Source organism: Mobula hypostoma, chromosome 14, assembly GCF_963921235.1.
Source record: "Mobula hypostoma chromosome 14, sMobHyp1.1, whole genome shotgun sequence".
NCBI lineage: Eukaryota > Metazoa > Chordata > Chondrichthyes > Myliobatiformes > Myliobatidae > Mobula > Mobula hypostoma.
This window is the reverse complement of record NC_086110.1, coordinates 42,369,165-42,393,251: the sequence shown is the minus strand read 5'-3', so window position 1 is coordinate 42,393,251 and position 24,087 is coordinate 42,369,165. Positions and strand designations below refer to the sequence as shown.

General features: G+C 40.1%; 1 protein-coding gene and 1 long non-coding RNA gene across 9 annotated transcripts in view; one reads left to right on the top strand and one right to left on the bottom strand.

The window, feature by feature from the left end:
• Nucleotides 1-7,947, bottom strand: part of banp (BTG3 associated nuclear protein) — a 177,383-nt gene extending 169,436 nt beyond the window's left edge. For 5 of the 8 annotated variants that reach the window (XM_063067009.1, XM_063067013.1, XM_063067015.1 and 2 more), the window contains exon 1: nt 7,811-7,947. The gene's annotated coding sequence lies outside the window, so the exon portion shown is untranslated. The other 3 variants (XM_063067010.1, XM_063067011.1, XM_063067012.1) reach the window with 2 other exon arrangements.
• LOC134356233 (uncharacterized) lies at nt 7,933-24,086 on the top strand. The gene is made up of 3 exons (XR_010020307.1): nt 7,933-8,065; nt 8,695-8,783; nt 12,355-24,086. It is a non-coding gene; the product is annotated as an uncharacterized LOC134356233 (long non-coding RNA).
• The last annotated feature ends 1 nt before the right edge of the window (nt 24,087 follows it).

Below are 24,087 nucleotides of genomic sequence, written 5' to 3'. Positions count from 1 at the left end.
TTTGAGCTTTGACTGCCATGGCCCACACACTCCTGTTTCGGGTCAAGTGGATCAATTCATTGGTATTCATTTCCAGTTCTCTGGCTGCTGTCTCCATCATCATTTGTCTTTGTCTTCCTCTTGCTTTCTTCCCTTCAATCTTTCCCATAATTACCATGCATTCTAACTCCTCTTTCCTTATCACATGTCCAATGAAGTTTACATTGCCTTTTCATGAGGTAGTTTGGTGAAACAGGGCCACCAGTTGCAAAAGATGGTTACTGTCCATTCAGGACACCAGAGGGATGTTTGTATACCTGTTCGGGTGGCTGTATAGTAGTATAAATGTTAGTGAGTGCATTAGTGGTTAAGGCATTTAGCGACCTGAAGGTTGTGAATTCAAGCCCCAGCCAAGGCAACATGTGGTGTCCTTGAGCAAGGCACTTAATCACACATTGCTCTGCGACAACACTGGTGCCAAGCTGTATAGGTCCTAATGCCCTTCCCTTGGACAACATCAGTGTTGTGGAGAGAGGAGGCTTGCAGCATGGGCAACTGCCAGTCTTCAATACAACCTTGCCCAGGCCTGCGCCCTGGAGAGTGACGACTTTCCAGGCGCAGATCCATGGTCTCGCAAGACTAACCGATGCATTTTTGTACAGTAAGAGTAAGTTTCAAACTTTGGAGTAACAAGAGTTTTATAGAAAGCAAATGCAAAAGCCATTGTAAATTAATTATAAAAGTGTAAGATTGCAGATTACTCTTAAGTATATACCGTTTAACTTTCATCTTTCCCTTGTCTTTTGCTTAAAAATGAGAATTCATTATATTGATGAGAAAAGAAAGATATTGTGAAAACAGATGGGTAGGGATCCAAGTTAAGGCAGAGACATCAAGTTCCACAACCTTGAAAGCAAGACAGAGTGAGAAGAAATTGCAAAGTATCTGAAGGCAGCAATCCCAGTCTGAATGGAAGTGAACACAAATAAACTGGACTCATTTCACTGCTTGGGCCAGTGATCGAAAGGACAGTCTGGGAGTCAGTGCTGCCAAATTGAGGCCCCTGCAGCCATTCAAATAGGAACCACCCCACGCTCTTCTGTAGATCGATCAAAGGGACTGACAGAAGTCTAGTCAGATTATACTGACAATCTTCTGTCACAGCAAGGAATGTGAACCATTCCCTGTGAACCTGAAAGTTACTCTGTGGGCAGAGGCCACCAGCATGGTAACTAAATAGCCATGCCTGATAGTTTTAGTTATCAGAGACAAAGGGATGAAAATATGGAATGACAAGCAAAAGAAACTCTGCAGATGCTGAAGATCCAAGCGACACACGAAATGCTGGAGGAACTCAGCAGGCCAGGCAACGTCTATGGAAAAAAAGTACAATCGACGTTTTGACCCAAACCCTTCAGCAGATATGGAATGATATGTACTGCAATGAGCCAGCAGGAAAGGAGGCAACAAAGTGTCGTAAATGACAAAGCAGCATTTTAAAGACTGCTTGGCACAGGTCAAAAGTTTGAAGAAGAGGATGTGATCAAATAATCAACACGTGAAATTCTGCAGATGCTGGAAATCCAAAGCAAGACACAAAATGTTGGAGAAACTCACCGGGCCAGGCAGCATCTATGGAAAGGAGTAAACAGTCAACGTTTTGGACAGACCCTCCAGCAAAAATAAAGGTTATACACAGTTTAATGGAACACTCTGATTCTGTCCCATTGAAACTACATAGGGTAAGACAAAAGATGAATGTTCCTGCTCTTTGCACATTTTTAAAAGGTGCACCCCTGCTTAATGCACAGTGCAGACAGCTATTTCGTCTCTTAACGTTCTAGTAATCTGAACTGTAGTTAACAACTTATTGTTACTATCTTTGAGTTGGAGAAATACAAAACATTGTCAGGAGAGAGAGATTTTTTGGGCTCTCTCCCAAAGGTTTGCTTTGTGAACACTTTTAGATTTCCCCAGTTACAGCTTCCTTGTGACTCAGTTCTAGGTCAGTCTCAACACCACTACCTCTCACACTCCACTTACACATGGAACACAGACTACAAACCAGGAATCTCTGAAACAAAAACTTTTTGATCAGGACAGCTTTATACACTCTTCTTCTCAGGTCCCTTTAAGTAAACAGAAAGACCACCACTGGCAACTAATCCCAAATCAACTGATGGCACAACAAGATGCAGCAGCATGTCCAAAAGAAAGCTGAAGCAAGGAACTAAAGAGCATACAAGAAAACCTCACAGCAGAAATGCCTCTGTTTAGTATAAAATGGCATGGAGGGCATTTCCAAGAGACAGTTCCTATTGCGTGCAACTAGCTCCACAAGCTATGGCGCCTAGGGCATTCTGGCCAACTAGGGGCCCATTCCATTATCTTAATAAATAATTTTATGTTATTTTGAATCATTTTAATAAACTGTCAAGAGGCAAAAACATCCCAATTAAGTAATATACACTAAAACTGTGATAATCTGGCATGTTTGGAACTTTGATGGTATACATTAGCACAACTTCCATACATATTGGGTGTTACTATTAAAACGGAACAGTTGGATAATATGTTTAGTGAAGCCAGTAAAGGGAGCAGCTCTGGCTACAAACCTGCTTAGATTCTTGACTCGATCAACACACACAAAACGCTGGAGGAACTCAGCAGGCCAGGTAGCATCTATGGAAAAGAGTACAGTCAACATTTCAGGCTGAAATGTTGCTCGGATTTCCAGCGTCTGCAGATTTTCTCGTTTTAGATTCTTGACTCCTTGTTTCAGACCACAACCCCAGCTACAACCATACAACTTGTGTGTGCTCTGAATGAGCCAGCTCATATTGAAGCCTCAGCTGAGTCAGATATACAACTAGGATTTCCCATCTATCAGATGATGGACTACTGGGGCTCTACACACTTCTTTTGATGAATTGAAAAAGTGAAACTGCAGTAAGAAGAATTGACAAGTTCAACTTCCCAAATCACAAGATCAATACCAAAATGAACAAATAATAAAAAGGAATAGTAAAATGAAATTGCAGTAATAATTGCAAAACAAGTCACAAATCAATTTAAATTTTATTGACATTCTTGTCCAATATTGGTAATAATATACAGGACATTGTAAAATGGATAAAATAAAACAGCACAAATAATTCTTACAAATGATTTAAAGCAACACATTTACCACAAAAATGACTAAAATTTGAGTTCATAGAGAATTATTTTTCCAATTGTAATTGATTTCCTGGAACAGAATATTTTAAAAACTATCTCTGATTAAAGGTCTTAACATATGCCCAATCACTGAAGAGGTAATATAGAACAGAAAAGCTGAGGAAATCAGCAGCAGGAAAGGATGGGAGCAAACTAATACTGTAGACCAGGGGCTCCCAACCTGGTTAGGCTTCATGACAAAGAAGATTGGGAACTGCTGCTGTAGAAGAATGCATCTGAAGAATAATGGGAACCTTGGACTCAGTAACAATTGTTGAATTATGGAGATGTCCTTTAAATAATAACCACGCAAGTCTCAGCAACCAAGATCCCCTTCCATGTTCTCAAGGCCTCACTTGCACAGTAGAATTTTGTACAAGAGGCAATACACAAATATTACATATGCTTTGGTGCACTTCCGTAACATGCACCAAGACCCATCACAAGAATATCTGGTCATGGCCTTCGGCTCAACCAGAAATGGTTGCCCAAGTTTGGGTACCCCAATCTAAACCAGCATTATATAGAGTCAGAGTTGTACAGTGCAAGTATGGACCCTTCAGCCCAACTTGCCTATGGCGACTGTGATGTATCTACACTAATTCCATTTTACTGCACTAGACTGTATCCCTCCACTCCTTTCCTATCTAGATACCTTTGAAACAATGTCATTGTATATGTCTCTACAACTTCCTGTCAGCTTATTCAAAATAACCACCATAGTGTGCCCCCGTCGGGTCTCCTGGATATACCATGCTGGCACTGCCATGTCAGGCAACACTTACGGGTTGCCCCCCAACCCAGCATGCATTTTGGTGTGTTCACTGTGTTCAATATACACACGATAAATAAACTCGTATCTTGAATTACTTAAATTTCTCCCTCAGCTTAAAACCATGCCCTTGAGTTTTAGACTCCCATACCATGCAAAAAAAAAGGCTGAGCACATAGAGGTGCAAATATTTCTTAAGCTTTGGTATTATCTTTTATGTGCTTAGCTTTAGCCTTCAATCTTACAATAGCAATATTTAAAGGCATTTAGACAAGTATATGAACAGGTAGGAATTGGGAGATATAGATCACATGCAGGAATGTGTGCAGTTTAATTAGCATCATGATCAGCACAAATATCATGAGCCAAATGGCCTGCTCCTGTGCTGTACATGTTCTATATCCTGAGACAAGGACTGCTCAAATCAACATCTAGCTGTTGATTTTACCAAAAGTCCACTTAATTTCATTAGCTTTTAGCTCCACCCAGATCAGCATCTTCCTGTAAATACTGAGCTTTCTTAACAGTAAAGCAGACAATTTGATGATTACACAGTAGATTTACCATCCCCAGTTTTACTCAATTTTTCCTGTTTTCCAAATGCTACATTATTCCTGAAATCCTCCACCCACTACATAATTATTCATACATCCACGACTCTAACTTAATAACTATGTGGTTTTCGTCTGGCCGATCACTGAAAACTTGTTAAATGATATACTGTACAACTGATTGCATTAACAGTCATTGAATAGAAAGACTGGTTAAACAAAGGAGTTCATCATCGTTTCAGGTATTTATAACAGCCTCTCGAAACTTTTAAAACCCATCAGTAGTCTTGAACCAAAGCTCCTAAATCCTGCTGTGCAAAATTCAGGGGTCTCCTCGATTTCCTATAAATTACAAAGGCAGCAGAAAGTCATCAAATACACTTCACTTTAGTTGTAAGTACGGCTGATTTCGTACCAGCTTCCAAAACAATTTTTCTTAAACTATTGCAAAATATTCTTGATATACTGATTGGCTAGATTTGCACTAATTTAGACAACTCCTTCTCATACAGAGAACTTACAAAGAACATGAATCATAATAGAAGTCAAAATAGTCCATGTTCCATGAGACTAGCCAATCTACTGATCAAGCAAAAGAACCAATTTAAATTAGAAAATGGTGTAAAAACTCTTTATTATAAGGATGTCAAATATTATGGGGATAAGGGAAGAGAATGGGGTTGACAGCGAAAATAAATCAGCCATGAATGATTGAATGACATACTCAGTGGGGTGAATGGGCCAATTCTGCACATATGTCATATGGTCTTCAAATTCTAGACTCAGTCTAGAGGATTTTAGTCCAGAAATTTCCATTCAGAAACCCCTAACATCTACCCAATCATTCTCAGAATCCATACCACCTTATAATTATTGATAGCTTATATGATTCTGGTATCACTTACTAGTAACTACTGCTCAACTTAAAACTGACTGCTTTATTCCTCATTTTTTATCCATTAAGCTATCTATTTTAATATATTTAACCCAAACTCACAAAGCTATATTTTAACATGTTGTAATTCTTCTTACCAATACATTCAAACATTTTCCCAATGAATTGACTCTAGGCTAACTTGACTGTACTCATATTTCTCTCCATTTCAAGATCAGTTTTACACTAAGATAAACAATGCAGCTGTCACTTTTCAGATTTAGCCCACCAGGTCTATTAATAAAGAGGCAGTGTTGTCGGTCACTCTACCTCGCTCCACAGTAACACATAGATTAAACCAATTTAGAAATTCTGATTTCCTTTCTTGAAGAATATCAATGAACCAAAGAGTAGAACAAATCTAAACCAGACAATTCCCAGTCAGCCTACTTTCATTCATCAATAAAGAAATGGAAGGTACTGTGAGTATTGCTGATAAACGGTAGTAGAGAAAATACTCTACAGATCTTCAGCTTCCAATTTTGTTCAACCCTTTGTCCAAACCAGGAAAAAAAAAGGCATTCCAGAGGCAAGGCGAGAGGAAGAATTCCAGAGTTTTAGGTCTTTGGTAGATCAAAGAATAGTCAAGCTCTGGACCAACAATTTTGGAAATGAAATAGAACAAGGAGAACTAACAAATGCAACATTTGAAAAGTCAAACCTGTAGGCAACTAAAGCTCAGATTTTTTTTTAATTGTAGTTGGATTTGAGACGGTTGAACAGGATGGTGAAGAAAAACATTAATCAGAAGTAATTGGATTTGAAAACTTAAGAGATTTTCATGACTTCTGCTGAATCAGTTTCTTCACCATCCTGTTTGACCATCAATGAAAATAAACCCCCGGTTCTAATGCAGGATATTTTATTGCATGTTACAATTAATGTCACAATGTAGACAAAGTCTGCTTTTCATTAATTTCAATCAAGCCATCCAATTTTAGATATTCACTTGAATATTTTAAAAATGGGACCAATAGATTAAAAATTTACCAGAGTCAAAAATGCAATTTAATACCTGCAAATACCTAAAACATCATCTGTACACTAATAGAAGTGGCATTTCTCACAGGAACTACCCATTTCTCAATAGACAATATTATCACAAAGTGTTTGCTCGTTGTGCATTGGGAATAAGCGTTCTCATCACTGGAAAGATTAATCCAAGAATACAGACATTAAAACAAAAACAAAGTGTTTGAAACAGTAAAATCGTCCGAGTCAAACAAACACATCCTTTACAAAATCCAACAACGGCAATGCCAGGACGGGAGGATTGCTGCACAAGCTCATGTTGTTTGCTGGGGGTTTTTTTTAAAATAAAATCGCAATCTTGTTTTTTTTTAAACTTACCTTTGTTTTTCATGATTTTCCAATTGCAATTAATCCAATGTTTTAAGCTATTTTTACATTAACTTCAACTGCAAGCAGGAAGAACAACCTTTACTTTCAAGGCCTGTAAGCCTTCACTGTCATGGCACATACAAAACCAGCACATGTACTCCTTTGGTCTCTGGTTTCTGATTGATATTGAAATTGCCGAAGCAGAATCAGCTCGATACTATGAGTACCAAACTACGGTAGTTACAAAATACCATATACAGTTATAGAATGCAGAGGATTCATAATTGCATAAACATAAAGGCATCAGCGGACATGGCTCTTTCTGTCTTCATGGACTGTATTAGCATATCATTCGTCATGTGAAAATTGGCAAATTATTTTGTCCATTTCAAATAACTTGAATTCCGGTACTAATACAACTCTTCGGTGCTTCATCTATAAAAAGAGCGTTAAATTTAAATCCTTGACGAATCTGTGCTTTTAAAATTTTTAATTTCAGTACATTATCAAACCATTTTAGCTGTGTACAACAATAATGTAGTTACCGAATTTATTTGTAATCTGAGCTACAGTACATGGTCCGAGATAGGTATACACATTCAAAAAAAATAAAATGTTTAACGCCAACCAAAGATACGGCTTTTCACCTCATGAAACATTATTTCTAGTTCCACCGATATAAAATGAAAAAGACAGAAATTGGATTTCTGTTGTACCATAACAGCTTTCACTAACAGAGAATGAATAAGTACGCAATCCGCAAGCTATCCCTGGTCGTAATTACCGTCTTCAATCATTATTACCTTGTTTGTTACATGAAACATAAAACAAGACTACAGCCAGAATTATTAAAAATCGGGCGTATCTCCTGTAGGCCTCTCCACCTCAAAATGCGGCGCTCGTAGGGGCATATTTCTAATAAAAATCGGCACATTCCAGTCATTTCCCCGGCCACAACAGGCGAATAGAGCAGACAGAGTTTACACACGACAGCCGCACTATCGCGGTGGTTATTACCGTTCAGTTCTCGTTCCTTGCTTGTTAAAATCCGATAATGGCGTCCTTCCTCGCGAGAGAATCGCTCCGGCACAGCAACGGCTTGGCGGCAGGCAACTAAAATGGCGACGGGCCGCTAGCTGCGGGCTCTGCGCGCGCTCGCCTGCTCGCTCGCTCCTTCTTCGTGCTTCGCCCGCTGAAGCCATCGGCAGGGGGAGAGCGAGGCTGCCCGCAGTCGGCGACGCACCGAGCTCAGCTTTACTGCTAACTTTCATGGTAAGACATTTTATCACCTCATCCCCACCAATATGTTAAAAATCCTTTATAAGGGTAAAGGGAAAATCATGGATCAACACACAAAAAAAAGAAATGTAGGTTCATTTTGTTCACTTGTTATTAAATCTACTTCACTGAGATTTTGTTTGGAAATGATGTTCACTATTATGTTTGTTTTATTTCTGGTTTGCATTTCATCGGGAAACTTTAATAAACGGAATGAAAGAATGAGCGGGTGCCGAACCATTTTAAATCAATACTGCTGAATATTTTTTATATTTGTATTAGTGTTAGTTTGATGTGGTTCTGTCAGGTTCTGAAATGTGACATTTAGAATTTCATTTTGAAGGATTACTTCCTCATAAGTTTAGTTAGGTAAAACTTATTATATTGTTTCAGTTCCGTAACCGATAAATCTATCGGTACACGTTGTTAGTTGATCCGACACTGTCCTAGGTCCAAAAGACCTGTCAAAAATGTATTCTGGTATCTCCTCTGAATCTGCGCCGAATATTTGCCTAACACTAACACTTTAGTCAACTAAATCAATGGAGCGAAGTGCTCAATAGTAGAAAAAAGAATTAATGTAGATGGGGGATTAAAAATAACGGAATTTTTTTATGCCTAAGGAGCTATCTATACAATAAGATTCCAAAGTGAAATGCAGAGAAAAGACATGATGCAAGATACAAGAACGTGATTGTGAAAATGAGTAATTGTGAGTAAATGGACTGTCCTGGTAACAGTATCATGAATAAAGATGGCAATGATTTCAGGTAATACGGAAAGGTAGGCAGGAAGGCAGAGGAGGTGGAGTGGCGCTCTTGATTAGGGATGAGATCAGGGCGATTGTGAGAGACGATATAAGATCTACGGAGCAGAATGTTGAGTCCATCTGGGTAGAAATTAAGAATAGTAAAGGGAAAAAATCATTGGTGGGTGTTATCTATAGGCCACCTAATAAAAATATTGCAGTAGCAGAGGCAATTAACCAAGAAATAACTGAGGCTTGTAAGAACGCAACGGCAGTTGTCATGGGGGATTTTAACTTCCACATAGATTGGGTGAACCAGGTTGGTCAAGGAAGTCTTGAGGAGGACTTCACAGAATGCATCCGTGATTGCTTTCTTGAGCAACATGTTAGTCAATCTACAAGGGAAAATACTATCTTAGATCTAGTCCTGTGCAATGAGACAGGTAAGATTAACGATCTTGTAGTCAGGGATCCTCTTGGAAAGAGTGATCATAGTATGATCGAATTTCGCATTCAGATGAAGGATGAAATAGTTAGATCTAAAACTAGTGTATTATGCTTGAGCAAGGGAGACTACAACAGGATGAGGGAGGAGTTTGCTAATGTGGATTGGGAGCACAGGCTATTTGGTAGGTCAGATGATGATCAGTGGAATACTTTCAAAGGGATTTTTCACAGTGCTCAACAGAGGTATATTCCAGTCAAAAGTAAGGATAGTAAATGTGGGGAGAGCAGCCTTGGATAACTAAAGAAATAAATGATAGAATCAAATTAAAAGCTGGTGTACAAAGTCGCAAAGAGTCGTGGGAGACTGGAGGATTGGGAAGACTTTAAAAAGCACTAAAGAACAACTAAATAAGAAATAAGGGAAGATAGAGTATGAAAGTGAATTAGCACAAAATATAAAAACAGATAGCAGAAGTTTTTATAAATATATAAAGCAGAAGAAGTTGGCTAAAGTCAACATAGGTCCCTTGGAAGACAATAAGGGGAAATTGATATTAGATGATAAGGAAATGGCTGAGGCATTCAACAACTATTTTGTGTCGGTCTTCACGGTGGAGGACACATCTAATATGCCAAAGAAGGATGTTATGGACGAGATGGGAGGTGAAGACCTCGGGAAAATCACTGTCACTAAAGAGATAGTGATGAGCAAACTGGAGGGCCTGAAAGTAGATAAGTCCCCTGGTCCTGATGGGATGCATACCAAGGTGCTCAAGGAATTAGCGAAGGTTATAGTAGATGCATTGGTAATCATTTATCAAAACTCTCTAGACTCTGGGCAGATCCCGGTGGATTGAAAGACAGCAAATGTCACACCACTTTTTAAAAATGGATATAGGCAAAAGACGGGGCAACTACAGGCCAGTTAGCTTAACATCTGTAGTCAGGAAAATGCGTGAAGCTGTCATTAAGGAAGAAATAGTGAAACATCTAGAAAGGAGTGGTTCCATTAGTCAGATGCAGCATGGATTCAGAAAGGGCAGGTCCTGTTTGACAAACTTACTGGCGTTCATTGAGGACATAATGAGTGCAGTGGATAGAGGGGACCAGGTGGATGTCGTATACTTGGATTTTCAGAAGGCATTCAATAAGGTGCCGCACAAGAGACTTATAATATAAGATACCGATGCATGGAGTCGGAGGAGGTGTATTGGCATGGATAGTGGATTGGTTAACCGATGGAAGGCAGAGAGTTGGTATAAATGGGTGTTTCTCTGGTCGGCAGTCAGTGGTGAGTGGGGTGCCGCAGGGGTCGGTGCTGGGCCTGCAGCTGTTTACCATTTACAATGATGATACCATTTACAATGATGATTGGGAAGAGGGGACTGAGTGTAGCGTAGCAAAATTTACTGATGACACTAAACTGAGTGGAAAAGCAAATTGTACAGAGGACGTGGAGAATCTGCAGGGGGATATAGATAGGTTAAGTGATTGGGCCAAGGTCTGGCAGATGGAATACAATGTTGGTAAATGCGAGATCATCCACTTTGGAAGGAATAATAGAAGAGCAGAGTATTACTTAAATGATGAAAGATTGCAGCATGCTGTTATGCAGAGGGACTTGGGAGTGCTTGTTCATGAATCGCAAAAGGTTGGCTTGCAGGTACAACAGGTTATTAAGAAGGCAAATGGAATGTTGGCCTTCATTGCCAGAGGGATTGAATTCAAGAGCAGGGAGGTCATGCTGCAACTATACAGGGTACTGGTGAGGCAGTACTGTGTGCAGTTCTGGTCTCCGTACTTGAGGAAGGATATACTGGCTTTAGAGACAGTGCAGAGGAGGTTAACTAGGTTGGTTCCAGGGATGAAGGGGTTAACTTATGAGGAGACTCATCTGGGACTATACTCTCTGGAGTTCAGAAGAATGAGAGGGGATCTTATACAAAATTTTGAAAGGGATAGATAAGATAGAAGTAGGAAATTTGTTTCCATTGGTAGGTGAGACTAGAACTAGGGGACGTTGCCTCAAGATTCAGGGGAGAAGAGTTAGGACAGAGATGAGGAGAAACTGTTTTTTCCCAGAGAGTGGTGAATCTGTGGTATTCTCTGCCCAGGGAAGCAGTTGAGGCTACCTCACTAAATATAATTAAGAAACAGTTAGATAGGTTTTTACATAGTAAGGGAATTAAGGGTTATGGGGAAAAGGCAGGAGGATGGAGTTGAGTTTACGGACAGATCAGCCATGATCTTACTGAATAGTGGGGCAGGCTCAATGGGTCGGATGGCCTACTCCTGCTCCTATTTCTTATGTTCTTGAAATAGGTTGTCTCCCAAAGAGGAAGAAAGGCATGCAGAAAAGCCAAATGGAGCATCACTTGAGAGGGTTTCGGTTAGAATATAATCACATTCAGAATAATTAGGACAGACAAATACAAATATAAAGAAGAACTAACCAGTGAGTTGGAAAGAAAATATGGTTCAGTTGAATGAGAAACAAAAATTGAAAGGCAAATTGTGAATTTTGCAGAGGGGAATTGACATAGTTAATGAGAAGGAAATGACATCCAAGTCCAGATTAACTGAGGTATATTCCCAGAGATTAAACTAGGAAAGAAAAAGTAATACAGTGACAAAATATAAGATTTTTAAAAACGGAAATGAAAATAGTAGCTGAAATACCAGATAAAACAAATGAATTTTGTAATTATACAATTAATTATGAATTAATTATAATTGGTGAATCTATGGAATTTGTTGCCACGGGCGGCAGTGGAGGCCAAGTCATTGGGTGTATTTAGGGCAGAGATTGATAGGTATCTGAGTAGCCAGGGCGTCAAAGGTTATGGTGAGAAGGCGGGGGTGTGGGACTAAATGGGAGAATGGATCAGCTCATGATAAAATGGTGGAGCAGACTCGATGGGCCGAATGGCCAACTTCTGCTCCTTTGTCTTATGGTCTTATACGAAGCAGAAAAGGGTGGTCAATGGTTTAACCTGCATCTATTCTGATAACTTCCAACAATGTCGATTTCCCTCTTTGTGAATTTTACTTGACCTGAATATTTACCAGGTTTTTGTTTTATTTTCAGATTTCTAGCATCCACAATATTCACTTTGGTATTTTCCATCTGCTTCACTAGAAGAGGATGCTACTGGTGCAACAGTAAAAGAGGAAGCAGTAGCAATGTTGGATCGGATAAAAATAGATTGAGATAATTAAATGTTGAAAGTTCTCAAATGGAATTATCTGAAAAAGCTGCAATACTCACTGGATTATTGAATTACGTAAACTGGAAATGCCAGAGGCCGAAGACATAATCTTCCAATTGCCTTGTAATGTGGGAATAGTAGCAAAGCAATTGGAAGATTATAAATGGTACACAACTGCTTATAAAATGGGACTGTTCTTTAATTCAAAATATATAGTAGGGTTAAACTGGAAGCTACAGGTCAAGAGCCTCCTATTAGTAGTAGGAAAATTATTAACAAACAGTTGTTGACTTGGCAAAGCCGGGAATGATTAGAGAGAGTTGGCACGTTTTTTTGCTAGACAAATCCTATATCTCAAGTCAAATTTGAGTTTATTTCAGACGTAGTTGTGAGCATTGGCAGTCCGTGATCCGAAATGTGAGAAAATGCAGCTCACTCAGGTTCGCCAATTGAGTACGTAAGGCATCGAGTTGTGGCAGGTTGGTGTTTTGAGCAGCAGCCAGTCAGCAATCAAAATTGATTGGCAAGAACAAATTAAAATAATGGAGGGACAAGTGGAGCAGGCATTTTTGGAGTGGACAGTGTTAGAGTAGGGATTTTGAGGCTTTAGATCTCGGCTTTAGTGAGGAAAGGCTTGAGTGAGAGAAGGCAAAAAAGTTATAGGTGGATTTTTTTGCCCCCCCCCCCCCCCGTTTATTCCTTCTTTGTATTTGCACAGTTAGAATAGTAGAGATGCCAGGCTGGATAGTTGAATGCTCCTCTTGCGGATGTGGGAAGGCAGGGAAACCTTCTGTGTACCTGACAACTTCACCTGTGAGAACTGCATCCAGCTACAGCTTCTGACATTCTGTGTTAAGGACTTGGAGGTGGAACTAGATGAACTCTGGATTATTCAGGAGGCTGAGGTGGTGATGGGTAGGACATAAAGAGGTAGTTGCACCCAAAGTGCAGAACACAGGACACTGGGTGATAGTTAAGAAGGGGAATGAGGATAAGCAGCAAGTACAGAGTCACCCTGTGGCCATTCCTCCTCAACAACAGGTCTACATTTCGGATACTGTTGGAGGTGGGAATAACCTAGCAGAAGAAAGTCACAGCTATCAGATCTCTGGCACTGTGTCTGAATCTATGACTCAGAAGGCAAGGGGGAGAAGAGGCAAGCTGTGATGTTAGGGGATTCGTTGGTTAGGGAAACAGAAAGCAAGTTCTGTGGGTGAGAACGAGATTCACAGATGGTATGTTACCTCCCATGTGCCAGGGTCTAGGACATTTCGATTGAGTCCTCATCATTCTTAATGAGAGGGTGAGCAACTAGAGGTCCTGGTCCGTGTAGGTACAAATGACATAGGTAGGAAGAGAGACAAAATTCTGCAAAATGAGTTCAGGGAGTTAGGTGCTAGGTTGAAGGGCAGGACCTCCAGAATTCTAATTTCAGGATTGCTCGCCCTGCCACCTGCTAGCAAAGCCAGAGCTAGGAAGATCATACAGTTTAACACATGGATGAGGAGGTGGTGAAGGAGAAAGGGTGTCCGATTTTGTTTTTGTATCATTGGGCTCTCTTCCAGGGAAGGTGGGACCTGTATAGAAGAGATGATTTGTACCTGAACTGGAGGGGGACTAATATCCTAGTGGAAAGGCTTGCTTCTACTGCATGGGGATGTTTAAACAAGAGTTCCAAGGGGATGGGAACCAGAGTGCCAGACATATAATAGGTTGTGGAGACGTGTTGTTAAGACCTCAGACAAAGTCAGGAATTGAAAGGTTGAGCATGGTACAACAAATGTCCTGAGCTGTGTATATTTCACTGTAAGAAGTATTGTAGGAAAGGCAGATGTGCTCAGGGCACAGATCAACATAGAATTATGATACTGTAACCATTAGTGAGACAGTTGCAAGAGGGGCAGGACTGGCAGCTTATTATTCCAAGGTTCTGCTGTTTTAGGCACAACAGAGCAGGAGGGATAAAAGGGGAATGGGTAGCATAATTAGTCAGGGGAAATATTATGGCAGTGCTTAGTCAGGACAACTTGTCTAGTGAGGCTTTATGGTTGGAACTGAGGAAGCAGAAAGAAATGACCACATTAATGGGGCTATATTACAGACTACCCAACAATCCAAGGGATTTAAAGGAACGAGTTTATGAAGATTGCAGACGGTTCTAAGATAGTTGTGATAGCTGTGATAGTTGGTGATTTTTAACTTTCTACATAGCAACTTGGACCCCATACTCTAAAAGAACTAGATGGGATAGAATTTGTCAAACATGTTCAGGAAAGTTTCCTTAATGAGTACATAGAAGTTCCACTGTAGGGGAACACTGCATCTATCCCATTGTAGTGATCATAATGCCATTAGTTTCAAAGTAAATATGGAAAAATACAGAGTTTGGTTCACAGGTTGAAATTCTAAATTGGCGAAAGGTCAATTTTGATGGTGTCTGAAAGGTGTGGACTGTGACAGGCTGTTTTCTGGCAAAGGTGCACTTGGTAAGTGGGAGGCCTTCAAAAGTGAAATTTTGAGTACAAAGCTTGTATGAGCCTGTCAGAATAGAAGGTAAAGATAACAGGTATAGGGAATCTTGTTTTTCCAGAGATTGTGAGGCCTTGTTTAAGAAAACCGAGATGCATAGCAGGTACAGGCAGATAGGAACAAATGAAGTATTTATGGAGTATAAGAAATGCAAGAGAACACTTAAGAAAGAAATCAGGAGTGCTAAAAGACATGAGGTTGCCCTAGCAGACAAGGTGAAGCAGAATCCTAAGGGATTCTACGTGTACTTTAAGAGCAAAAGGACTGCAAGGGACAAGAATTTCTCCTGTGGAAGGTCAGAATGGTAAAAGAGATGACCAAAAGAGATGGGGGAAACCTTAAATGGATCTTTTATATCAGTATTTACTTGGGAGATGGATACAGAGTCTATAGAAGTGAGGCAAAACAGCAGCCAGGTTATGGACCCTATACAGATTACAGAGGAGGAGGTGTTTGTTGTCTTGGGGCAAATTAAGGTGGATAAATCCCAAAGACCTGAGAAGATGTTTCCTCAGACGTTGTGGGAGGCAAATGCAGAATTTGCAGAGATATGTAAATCATCATTCATGACAGGTGATGCACCATAGGATTGGAGAATAGCTAATGTTTTTCTGCTGTTTAAAAAAGGCTCTAAAAATGAATCAGGAAATGATAGGCTGCTGAGCCTGATACCAGTTGTGGGAAAGGTACTGGACGGTATTCTAAAGGACTCGATATATGAGTATTTGAATAGACGTGGACTGATTAGGGATAGTCAGCATGGCTTTGTGTGTGGTAGGTCATGTCTAACTAATATAATAGAGTTTTTCAAGGAAGTTACCAGGAAAGTGGATGAAGGCAAGGCAGTGGACATTGTCTACATGGACTTTAGCTAGGTAGTTGACAAGGTCCCACATGGGAGGTTGGTCAGGAAGGTTCAGTTCCTCAGCATTCAAGGTGAGGATGCAAGTTGGATTAGACGTTGGCTTTGCGGGAGAGCCCAGAGAATTGAATTGAATTGACTTTACTTCTTACATCCTTTACATACATGTGGACCACTGTGTGAGGGAGATGACTTCTTCCCTGTAGCCACCTTGTTATTGTTTGAGATTAGGCCAATCAATGTAGTGTCATCAGCAAATTTAAATAGCAGATTAGAGCTGTGGTTGGCGACATGGGTAAACAGGGAGTAAAGGGGGGTCTTAGTACACATCCCTGAGGGGCTTCTGTGTTGAGAGTCAGAGGGGTGGAGATGAGGGAGTCCACTCTTTCCACCTGCTGATGATCTGACAGGAAGTCCAGGATCCAGCTGCACAAGGCAGTGTCAAGGCGGTAGTAGATGGGGGCCTCTCTGGAGGCCTTTGACTAGTGGAGTGCCGCAGGGATTGGTGCTAGGTCTATTGTTGTTTAACGTTCATATCATTGATATAGATGACAATGTGGTTAACTGGATCAGCAAATTTGTGGATAACACCAAGATTGGAGGTTTAGTGGACAACGAGAAAAAAATATTGCAGAGGGATCTGGACCAGCTGGAAAAAAGGGCAGGTGGAATTTAATACAGACAAGTGCAAGATTTTGCACTTCAGTAGGACCAACCAGGGTAGGTCTTGCACAGTGAACAGTTGGACACTGAGGAGTGCGGTGGAACAAAGGGATCTGGGAATACAGGTCCATAATTCATTGAAAGTCGGGGTGCAGGTAGTTAGAGTCATAAAGAAAGCTTTTGGCACATTGGGAGGACTTGAGTTACAAACGTTTGTATAAAGAAAGATTGAGTAGTTTCCATGGAATGTAGCAGACTAAGGAGAGATTTGACAGAGGTATACAAAATTGAGGGGTTATAGATAGGGTAAATGCAAGCAGGCTTTTTCCATTGAGGTTGGGTGGGATGACAAGTAGAGGTCATGAATTAAGGGTGAAAGATGAGAAGTTAAGGGAAACATGAGGGGATCTTGTTCCCTCATAGTGTCATGAGTGTGAAACAAGCTGCCAGCACAAGTGCTGCATGCAAGCTCGATTTCAACATTTAAGGGAAGTTTGGATAGGTACATGGATGGTAGAAGTATGGAGATCTATGGTCCAGGTGCAAGTTGATAAGAGTAGGCAGGTTAAATGGTTCAAAGTGGACTAGATGGACTGAAGGGCCTGTTTCTGTGCTGTATATTTTTATGACTTTAGCCTGGACAATTGATGAAGGTGGAACACTAGACATGGTATATGTGGATTGTCAAAAAGCGTTTTGCATGATGCATTGATCTGGAAAGTTAAAGCACATGGGATTCAAGATGTGTTGGTAAAATGGATTCAAAATTGGTATAGTGATGGAAAGCAGAGATTAGTGGTGGAGGTTTGATCTTCTAACTCAGTCTAAAACCAGTGGTGTACTGGAGGGATTGGAGTTGAGATATTTGATGTTTGTCATGGTCTGATCAGTAAATCTGCTGACAATTTTAAAATTGCTAGAATCATAGATAGCAAGGAAGATTGAGAATGCAATAAAACATAGATCAACTGGAGTCAGGCGGAGCAGCAACAGATGAAATTTAATCCAGCCAAGTGTGAGGTAATGCATTGTGTGATGCTGAATACTAGGAGGATATGTCCCTACTGTTTGCTGTACATTAGGAGCGTTGAAATACAATCCTAAGGTCCAGGCCATTTACTGTATATATTAAGTTCATAGTTACCTGAAAATGGCAATGCAGGCGATCGTTCGTTCATTATATGCCACGTCGTATCACATGGGCAGTCATGGTCTTGCCATGATCATGATTGTTCTTGCAAATTTTTGTACAGTCATGGTTCAGCATTGCTTTCTTCTGGGCAGTGTCTTTGCAAGACAGGTGACCCCAGCCATTAGAAAACTAAGAATTAATCTGATAGAATGGTGTAATACTCCAGCTTGCTTTTGCTTTGATTTCTGGAGTTGGATTTAACCTTGCAACCTTCTCTTTCAAAGTTGACATCTGAATTTTGTTCTAGTTCCCTTGCGTGATAGGGGAACAAATTAGGTCTGTAAATATGTTTTTGGCAAAGGCCATCAGATTATTCCTTAGCTTTCTAAAACTTTCTCTGATTTAGCCAAGGTCAGCAAGGGGAAAATTCAAACATGCCTCCATTTAGCAAGACTGCCCTTGAACCTTTAGATTTTGAAATATTTTATGTCACATTGTTGGAAGCGCAAATTGAAGATTATACACTGAGGGAAGTGAAGGCCCTAGGATCTGAAACATTTTATTTAGGTTGAATAATTATAAAACACAAGATAGAAGGTAAAAGGAGATGGTGCAGATTTGAATTGGGGAATTATATGTAAAATCAGCTACAAAAGAAATAGAGGAAAGAAGATTTATTTCAAATGGGAAGTAAAACAAGACTGGTAAATTTAATTTTCAATGACATTTATCTTAAAATTAATAATTAAAAGTAATTGGATTTCATATTTACAGTGGTTCAGCATTGCTTTCTTCTGGGCAGTGTCTTTGCAAGACAGGTGACCTGTACATACATACTTAATTTTTCATGCCAGCAATTTTAAATAGTATTTTTTTGTATCATTTATAGGATACTTAATCTTTGAAATTACTTGGCTTAATGTTCCTTACTAATTTTAATTCAGAATCAGGATTATTATCACCGGCGTGTGTCGTGAAATTTGTTAACTTCACAAGATCACAAGACAAAGGAGTAGAAGTAGGCCATTCCGTCCATCGAGTCTGCGCCGCCACTCCACCATGAGCTAAATTATTCTCCCATCTAGTTCCAATTTCTGGCTTTTTCCCCATATCCCTTGATACCCTGACTAATTAGATATCTATCAATCTCCTCCTTAAACACCCTTAATGATCGGGCCTCCACAGCCATATGTGGCAACGAATTCCATAAATCCATGACCCTCTGGCTAAAAAAATTTCTCCTCACCTCTGTTTTAAATGGGTATCCTCTAATTCTAAGTCTGTGACCTCTTGTCCTGGACTCACCCACTGTGGGAAACAGCCTTTCCCACCCTTTCAACATTCAAAATGTTTCTATGAGATCCCCTCTCATCCTTCTATATTCTAATGAATACAGTCCAAGAGCCGACAAACGCTCCTCATATGTTAGCCCCTGCATTCCAGGAATCATCCTCATAAACCTCTGAACTCTCTCTAACATCAGTACAACCCTTCTAAGATAGGGGGCCCAAAACTGCACACAGTATTCCAAATGAGCCCCATAGAGCCTCATCAACACCTTCGTACTCTTACACACTATTCCTCTTGAAATGAATGCCAACATAGCATTCACTTTCCTTACTGCCGATCCAACCTGGTGGTTAACCTTTAGGGTATCCTGCACGAGGACCCCCAAGTCCCTTTGCACTTCCGATCTTTGAGTTTTCTCCCCATCTAAATAATAATCTGCCTGATTATTTCTTCTTCCAAAATGTACATTGCTCAACATTGTATCTTATCTGCCATTTCTTTGCCCACTCTCCTAAACTGACCAAGTCTCTCTGCAACTTTTCCGTTTCTTCGACACTTCCTGCTCCTCCACCTATCTTGGTGTCATCCGTAAACTTAGCCACAAAACCATTTAATCCATAATCTAAATCATCGATATACATTGTAAAAAGCAGCAGCCCCAACACCGACTCCTGTGGAACACCACTAGTAACTTGCAACCAATCAGAATAGGATCCCTTTATTCCCACCCTTTGCTTTCTGCCTATCAGCCAATGCTCCACCCATTCCAATATCTTTCCTGTAATTCCATGGGCTCTCATCTTTTGCGGCACCTTATCGAAGACCTTTTGAAAATCCAAATACAGAACATCCACAGCCTCTCCCTTGTCGATCTTTTTTGATATTACCTCAAAAAATTCTAATAGGTTGGTGAGGCAGGATCTTCCCTTCACGAAACCATGCTGGCTTGGGCCTATCTTGTCATGCACCTCGAAGTATTTCATAACCTCGTCCTTGAGGATTACTCGAATAACTTTCCAACTACCGATGTCAGACTAATAGGTCTGTAATTTTCTTTTTGCTGCCCCCCTCCTTTCTTAAACAGCGGAACTACATTTGCGACCTTACAGTCTTCCGGAACCATGCCAGAGTCTATTGATGCCTGGAAGATCATTTCTTAACGGCAGTAGTACGATGCAATATGTGATAATATAGAAAGAAAAAAATAACTAAGTAAATCAATTACAGTAAGTTAAAAATAGTGCAAAACAGAAATAACATACATTTTTTAAAAAGTGAGGTAGTGTTCATGGGTTCAATGTTCATTTCAGAATCATATGGCAGAGGGAAAGAAGCTGTTACTGAATCGCTGAGTGTGTGCCTTTTGTACCTCCTTCCTGATGGTAACAATGAAAAGAGGGCATATCCTGGATGTTGGGGGTCCTTAATAGTGGACACCACCTTTCTGAAGTACCGCTCCTTGAAGATGTCTTGGATACTTTCCTCCAATATTCCTAAAGTATGGGTTTAGGAGGTTAATTGGTTATTATAAATTACCATAGTGCATAGGTAATTGATTGAATGTAAGATTAGTGTAAAGATGCCAAGCAGGTAGATTATATGACTTTATGAGTATCCGTGATTTAAAAAATGTTTTAATGATTCAAAGAAAGGGTCTAGCGTGGGAGGAAATGAAATGTGAAGGATGGTGGAGATTAAATAAGAAAAAGGAATCGGATAAAAGAGGGTGAAGATACAGTATTTAGTGAATACTTAAATAGTACTTTTGAAGATTTGTGAAAGAGGAATACATGTGAAAACAGTAAAATGATTCTTACAGGTAGTTTCCTATTGTGTTAAAAACATAGTGTTAATACTGGGTCATACACTGATTGAGGCTATGACATCTTTAATCCATGACCTCACCCGACCTGCTTGCATTTACCTTATCTCTACCCCTTCATATCAAATCTCCCCTACTAGTTGCTCTAGCAGACAAGGTGAAGGGGAATTCTAAAGGATTTTACAGATATGTTCTGAACAAAAGGATTGCAAGGGATAAATTTGGTCCTTGGAAGACCAGAATGGTAATCCATGTGTGGAGCCAAAAACAGATGAAGATTTAAAATGAATTTTTGCATCTTTATTTACTCGAGAGATGGATACAGGTTCTATAGAAGTGAGGCAAATTCTATAGTCTCTACTGGGTCAACTTCATGGACCCTGTAAAGATTACAAAGGAGGAGGTGGAAAATCAGGGTGGATAAATCCCCAGAGCTTTGTGTGGTGTTCCCTTGGACCCTGAGGGAGGCAAGTGAAGAAACTTCCGGGTCCCTAGCAGAGATATTTAAAACATCCTCAGCGACAGGAGAGGTACCAGAGGACCGGAGGACCGCCAATGTTGTTTCTGCGTTTTTAAAAAAACAGAAACAGAAACCAGGAAATTATAGGCTGATGAATCTGACATCAGTTGTGGAAAGTTATAGTAAGGTATTGTAACGGACTGAATATGTAAGTATTTGGATAGAGACTGACTGATTAAGATTAGTCAGCATGGCTTCATGCGTGGTATCCTGTCTAATCGATCTTGGAGTGCTACTGTGTGATCGAGAACCTCCGGAGGGGAAGGCCCCAAATCTTCGGCTTTGCCTATTGCCTGTTGCTGGGGCCGGGGTCAAAGCGCTCGGCAGAGATGGTGCTCGGTGTCGGAGAGCTGGTCGGAGGCTCAAAGTTTTCAGATGGACTCGGAGTCGGACTGTGGTCGGATGCTTCCAGGATGCTGCATTGGCAAGTTTGCAGCGCTGGAGGTTCACCATCTGCGTGAGATGATGGGACTTTCGAGAGACTTTGAGATTTTTTACCATGCCCATGGTCTGTTCTTTATCAAATTACGGTATTGCTTTGCACTGTTGTAACTATATGTTATCATTATGTGGTTTTTGTCAGTTTTTCAGTCGGTTTGTCATGTGTTTCTGTGATATCATTCTGGAGAAACATTGTATCATTTCTTAATGCATGCATTACTAAATGACAATAGAAGAGGACTGCGTGTCCTCATAATCTAACCTAATCTAATTTTGACAAACTTCTATAGATGGGTGGTGGAGAGTATACTGACTGGCTACATCACAGTCTGGTATGCCAACACCAATGCCTTTGAACAGAAAACCCTACAAAAAGAAGTGGATACAGCCCAGTCCATCACAGATAAAGCCCTCCCCACCATTGAGCATATCTATACAGAGTGCTGTTGCAGGAAAGCAGAATCCATCATCAAAGACCCCCCACCACCAAGGTCATTCTCTCTTCTCACTGCTGCCGTCGAGGTGGTGGCACAAGAGTCTCAGGACTCACCACCAGGCTCCTCATAATCTAATCTAATCTAAAAATTACCAGTAAAGTGGATGTTATTTACATGGACTTTAGTAAGGCATTTGGCAAGGTCCCACATGGGAGGCTGGTCAAGAAGGTTCAGTCACTCGGCATTGAGGATGAGGTAGTAAATTGTCTCGCGTTGGCTGTGAGAGAAGCCAGAGAGTGATAGGGGGTTGCCTCTGACTGGAGGCCTGTGATTAGTGGTGTGCCACAGGGATCAGTGCTGGGTCCTTTGTTTCTCATCTGTATCAATGATGTGGATGATAATGTGGTTAACGTCATCTGCAAATTTGTGGATGACACGAAGATTAGGGGTGTAGTAGATAGTGAGGAAGGCCATCATGGCTTGCAGAGGGATATGCATCTGCTGGGCAAATGGGCTGAAAAATGGCAGATGGAATGTAATTCAGACAACTGTGAGGTTTTGTACTTCGGTAGGACCAATCAGGGTAGATCTTACACAGTAAAAGGTAGGGAGCTAAGGAGTGTGGTAGAACAAAGGGATCTAGGAATATAGGTCCATAATTCATTGAAAGTGGCATCACAGATAATTAAGGTCATAAAGAAAGCTTTTGGCACATAGGCCTTTATAAATCAATTTATTGAGTACAGAGGATAGGGATGTTATGTTGAAGTTGTACAAGACGTTGATTAGTCCTAATTTAGAGTATTGTAAGAAGTTTTGGTCAGGAAAGAAGTAAACAAGGTCGAAAGGGTACAGAAAAAATTTACAAGGAGTTGCTTGGTCCAGAGCACCTGAGTTTTAAGGGCCGGTTGAATAGGTTAGGACTGTATTCTTTAGAACATAGAATATTGGGAGGAGATTTGATAGAAGTATACAAAATTATGAGGAGTATAGATAGGGTAAATCCAAGCAGAATAAAACATTCTAGATGATACATCTAGATGACAAAATACAACAGACCCTGCTCCAATCCCTGCGGCACTCCACTAGTAAGTCAGAGAGGCAACCATCTACTTGCACCCTCTGGCTTCTCACGCAAAGCCAATGTTTAATCCAATTTACTATTCTATGATTATTTTATCACAGTTTTCATTCTATTGTTGGGTTATTGAATATGTCTTCAAGAAAATGAATCTGAGGGTTGAATATGGTGATATATATGTACTTTGATAATAAATTTACTTTGAACTTTGATCTACATTGTATAATATTTAGTTGTAATGTTTAAAAGGGGAGAATCAAAATATGTTCATAGACAAGAAAAAAACAATTAAAAAAGCATATGTTGGAATCTAACAATCAGAAAATGCTGGAAGAACTCAAGTTGTCCTGCATTATTTGTGGAAAAAGAAACTAGTTATCCTTTTGGGTCAGAAACCTTAAAAATATTATTAATGATTAGATTTATTTAATTGGTTGAGGCAGAATTGTTAGTATTTCATAACCATCCAATTCAGTCGTGTGAATTGTTAGCAGCAAGTTGGCAATCCTGGCCCACAAATAAGATGTTTACTAAAGCGCAAGGCTGAGAAAACAGCCTTGGACGATGCTTACACGCTCGCCTTTGATAGTTGTAAATTCATGACCCAATCCAGATGTTTAGTATTTCATTTATGCTGACATGCAATTGTACAAAGGATGGCTCTCGAGCAGATCTTACGTTAAGTTTAGTCATCCATCAAGTTTTTGTCACAATACAGTACTGATAAATACGTATTCACTGTGGACTGGTTAACAAATATCGTCAACATAATTTCGCCTTAATTGCTCTTTGCGGTTTGTTTACTTTAATGAAATTCATATTACTTTTAATTGCT